Source organism: Schistocerca piceifrons, chromosome 3, assembly GCF_021461385.2.
Source record: "Schistocerca piceifrons isolate TAMUIC-IGC-003096 chromosome 3, iqSchPice1.1, whole genome shotgun sequence".
Lineage (NCBI taxonomy): Eukaryota > Metazoa > Arthropoda > Insecta > Orthoptera > Acrididae > Schistocerca > Schistocerca piceifrons.
In genome coordinates, this window is record NC_060140.1 from 77,288,203 (window position 1) to 77,293,243 (window position 5,041).

General features: G+C 44.1%; 1 non-coding gene across 1 annotated transcript; it reads right to left on the reverse strand.

The window, feature by feature from the left end:
* Positions 1 to 3,685: 3,685 nt before the first annotated feature.
* Positions 3,686 to 3,847, reverse strand: LOC124790899. Its single transcript, XR_007016363.1, has one exon. It is a non-coding gene; the product is annotated as a U1 spliceosomal RNA (small nuclear RNA).
* Between the last annotated feature and the right edge of the window lie 1,194 nt (positions 3,848 to 5,041).

The window sequence follows — 5,041 nt, forward strand, 5'->3', positions numbered from 1 at the left end:
GTGGGGAACTGTATCGAACGCCTTGCGGAAGTCAAGAAACACGGCATCTACCTGTGAACCCGTGTCTATGGCCCTCTGAGTCTCGTGGACGAATAGCGCGAGCTGGGTTTCACATGACCGTCTTTTTCGAAACCCATGCTGATTCCTACAGAGTAGATTTCTAGTCTCCAGAAAAGTCATTATACTCGAACATAATACGTGTTCCAAAATTCTACAACTGATCGACGTTAGAGATATAGGTCTATAGTTCTGCACATCTGTTCGACGTCCCTTCTTGATGACCTGTGGCCTTTTGCCATCCTTGGGAGCGCTACGCTCTTCTAGAGACCTACGGTGTATTTTGACGTCAGAGGTACATTCACAGACGCTGTATTTCGAAAACAGTGTCGCGAAAGATTTGCACGACATACACAATGAACATACAAACCACACGAAATGTTTCTGGAACATTTAATTTTCTGTTACCATTTGAAGCAGCAAAACACTATTGAGGTAACAAATTCGTACCATATATGAGAAAGGGAATTATTGTGGTTCTGTGCGCGCTTCTACTGAAGCATTCCAGTCTCGCGGCAATCTTTATAGTGTACATCTACATCTACATCTACATCCATACTCCGCAAGCCACCTGACGGTGTGTGGCGGAGGGTACCTTGAGTACCTCTACCGGTTCTCCCTTCTATTCCAGTCTCGTATTGTTCGTGGAAAGAAGGATTGTCGGTATGCTTCTGTGTGGGCTCTAATCTCTCTGATTTTATCCTCATGGTCTCTTCGCGAGATATACGTAGGAGGAAGCAATATACTGCTTGACTCTTCGGTGAAGGTGGCAACGGCCTTGACCTCTTACATGAGTCCATTTTACGTGACTATAATCACTTTGAGAGCACTTTCGGTCAATAAAAATGACTGACAGCGGCGAAATCGCTTTGTAGGTAACTAGTTGTTGTTTGTTGGAGTAATACTCTCGATTACAGTGTATGTAATGTCTGTGGAAATACATCGGCACACTGGCTATGTAATACACGGAGAATTACGCGATTCTGTAATTATCAGGTTTTGCGTCAATGGATTACATGCGAGGCACCGGGGACAGCGATCGGAAAGCAGCCAGACAGCAAGTCTCCAAGTGTGTAACCTCAAGTGTTTACAAAACAGAGCAGTGGCTTGCTGGGCGTGCTCTCGCCTACGTTCCACTAATTTTACGCCTTCGAGTAATTGAAGTGGGGCGGGCCAGGAGTCCCTTAGGAAGTAAAAATTCCGGAAAAAAATTTTATTGCTCGCAGCTGTGGATCTTCACAGGTGGCTTGGGTGGAGTTTAGTCATGAAATGGGAAAGGGAAGAACTGTGGAAAATATTTCTATTGCAAGGCCATACATTGGGTATTTTGACCGTTTCTAGGGCTGTGATTCACTCGATAAAGTTTTGGTGGGGAAAACAGAGGTGAAATGTGTTGTGACTTGGCAAGACAGCCAAGCCACTAGGAGATACCCGAAAGGCACGCGTTTAAGCTCACGCAGGCTGGCGTGAGGTCTGGAACAGGTCAAGTAATTATACTAGCAAGAAAAGTACGTAGTTTCTGGAATACTTTAATCCATAATTGGTGAACATCGGTCTGACGGTACGTGCATCACAAGATAAATAGCAGTTGATAATGGCGCCTTGCTAGGTCGTAGCAAATGACGTAGCTCAAGGCTATGGTAACTATCGTCTCGGCAAATGAGAGCGTAATTTTTCAGTGAACCATCGCTAGCAAAGTCGGCTGTACAACTGGGGCGAGTGCCAGGACGTCTCTCTAGACCTGCCGTGTGGCGGCGCTCGGTCTGCAATCACTGACAGTGGCGACACGCGGGTCCGACGTGTACTAACGGACTGCGGCCGATTTAAAGGCTACCACCTAGCAAGTGTGGTGTTTGACGGTGACACCACAAAATGCGATTTCGCTCGACTCTCTGTTGAGGTCTTCCTTCTTGGACTTTCGTTCTGAGAGGACGTGATCCGTGTCAGTTCTTTGCTGATGGGAAGATTGTCGCTATTTGAGAAGTGTACGGACAGCAGTCTGTTGTCCAAGTACTGCAGGAGGGTAATGTCCGAGGCGCCACACCCGGATTCCACGGCTACACCATCGCCTGCCAGAGACCGCAGCCATAGCAGCAGTAGTAGGGTGAGGTCGCTTTCGCTTCGGCGTTAGGAGTAGCGTTAAATAGCTGGATCACGTGCAATTGCTGTTTCCACTGAGGTTTCACAATACTTTGGGGTGTAGTGATTCTTCTTATTTTTCGTTTTGTGTCGATGTCAGTCGGTCAGCCAGTTTATAACAGATCGCGTTTTATACCGATTTTGACGTAGTTCACTGCCAATCCCAGCTAGGAGGGCAATTTGTAAATGGTTCATTTGTGTTTCTATTCAGCACTGGTCTGAAGGTGATAATAAAATTATTGATTCAGTAGTGCTTTTACTTTCAGTAATTTGATCCTGAACTAACACTTTGCTTTAGTTTATTTCTGTGTAATTCTCTGAAATCATTGAACCCCCTAAGTGTTCGTTATGTTTCATGTTTGGAATTAAAAATAGATGTGACTTATTGTCAACACTACCACCGCAGATTAATTAGCGGTGACAGGGCGGTATTTAAATCCAGCGTTATCCATTCTTGCGTACATTTCCACTTCAGATTCCTCGGTAAGTTGTTTGACAGGGGCGAACACACGCAAAATCCAGACAAGCAACAGGTGGGGTGTTACAATAATATCCTGTTTCAGGCACAGTTACAGTACGTTACACACGGTTTATGTGCAGAAGCAAGCAAAGAACAAAAGTTTCTGGCAAGTACAATCTGTGCGACGATACAGGACATGAAACTAGGTGGGCAAGTGCTCTACCGATAGAGCTGCCTGTCTTTTTAGTTTTTCTTGCCTGTATGTAGTATCAGTATCTCTATTTTCAGTCAGTTATCTGTTTTCCCGTACAAATCGATTAATGAGGAAAATGAGTATGTCTTCGTAATGTAGATTAAGTGTACAACATCCTAATAAAATGAAAATCCTTCTTCCTGTTCGATTTGCAACGTAGTCTTAAAGTGGAATAAAATATCACCTCTTCATAGGGAGTAAATTGAAATGTTTTTCTTTTCCCTAAAGACGATATATGTTCTTCTAAAGCGGAGAATATTTAAAGGAAGATGAATGTGAAATTATTGCCCTCTTGACCAGTTGAGTGTTATAACTGTCCTTTTTCTTGAAACACTGTGCAGTTACTTAAAACGTTATAAGAATGAAAATGATAAATAATAACTAAGTATTCTGACGTATCTAGAGATCCCACTTACAACTATATGTGCTTTTATGTTCTTAATCCAGAATGCTTTTCCCGGTTAGGTGAGCTTTATTTACTTGGTGAAACAATATAATTTTAGAAATTAGATGAAACAATGTTTCTTTAGAATCTTTAGAATATTTGGATTATTGTTGATATTTATGTTTGTTCTTCGTTCTACATGACTGCATGTGTGCAACGCTTGTATTTTGTTCTCAGTTTTTATTATGTTAGTATTTTCTGCCTGTCTTTATTTAGGTCGTCACGGAAACGTTTGGACAGAATGGACGAGCTAACAGCACCCTGTGTTCCCAGGCGGTCACTTGTCCAAATACTGATAATGCACGGCGTTCCGTAACTTGAGTTTCAAGAACCGGCAATGCACTGAAGTATTTCCGACTACAAAAAGTTTTTCGCCCGAGTTACCCGTGTTTGGCGCAATAGCAGAGGTCAGCATGACCTAAGTGCAATGGATCAGCCGCACCTACCAGGAATCACGTTCATAATCACATTGTCCTCTATGCAAGGTAAGTATACTGTCAAAATGTGTCCCAACACCCGCCTTTGCAGCTGTGCTCCCACCATTACCTACCAAACTTCACGTAAGTTCTCTTGCATACCTTGCGGGGCCAGCTTTCCTGGAAAATTGCTTAGAAGTGGCTGAGTCACGGCGTAGGAAATCCATTTTACATTGAGTCGTGCTTGCGTACCTCAGTTGGTAGAGAACTTGCTCGCGAAAGGCAGTGGTCCCCCTTTCGAGTCCCAGTTCGACATGAAGTTTTAATCCTGCAGGAAGTTCCAGATCAGTACACGCTCCGTTCTACAGCGAAACTTCATTCCAATACGCAAACAACTGTGAATTACAAACAGACTGATCGTAAACTTCTGCCTGGCTACAATATGGCGGACAATGTGGATGCCGGAAATCTGCAAGGACGCGGAAGTTGTACGCTCAGAGACCAGAGTTCTACATCCAAGTTAGTAAGAGATTGCTGGACCACCTCATCAGATCGCACATTAGTTAGTGCCTCCGGAGTGTGAACACTGGAGACCAGTTCCTCGCGCTGTGCGGTCTTTCCAGTCCTGGAGCCGCTCTGGCGCCGACTGCTGCATTATTCAACAGCCACGACGCCGAAACCGCCCACTGAATAGCTGCTAAATCCGCCGTCGCCGCGGACCGAGTTACTGCGCGCACCCAGAGTTCACCATATTTACAGCGGTCTCCGCACCAGGCGCTGATGGAAACTGCTTCAGCCTCGTTGGGAGCACATTACAATACGCGTCACGTTTTCTAGAAGCCATTAGGTGAGAACCTACACTTGACTCGGCGAATTAAATGCGGGAACCCAAACGGGTACAGGAGTTGTTGTGTTCTTTCCGAGGCGATTTCATTCTCTAATATTGCAAGTTCATTAAACGCAGTTCAGACCATGCCTGAGAGGAGCAAGACTTAAGAGATTCATGAAACACTTTGTGTGTAAACACTACACAACCAAAACTCCTTCAATGCACATGTTTAACCTGAGCCCTGTAAGCGTTATTCTGATTCCATTGTGGCAAGAAAAAACCAACGTAAGTAACGACACTGAGGAAAAAAATCGCAAAATGAAAAAAATTATTATTGTACGGTACTGAAATTTCAGGACTAGCTCTGTCTAAGTAACATATTTATGTGATTAACATTGCAACATCAAAGGTTTACGTACGCGCGAGATAAGGCATGGGAAAT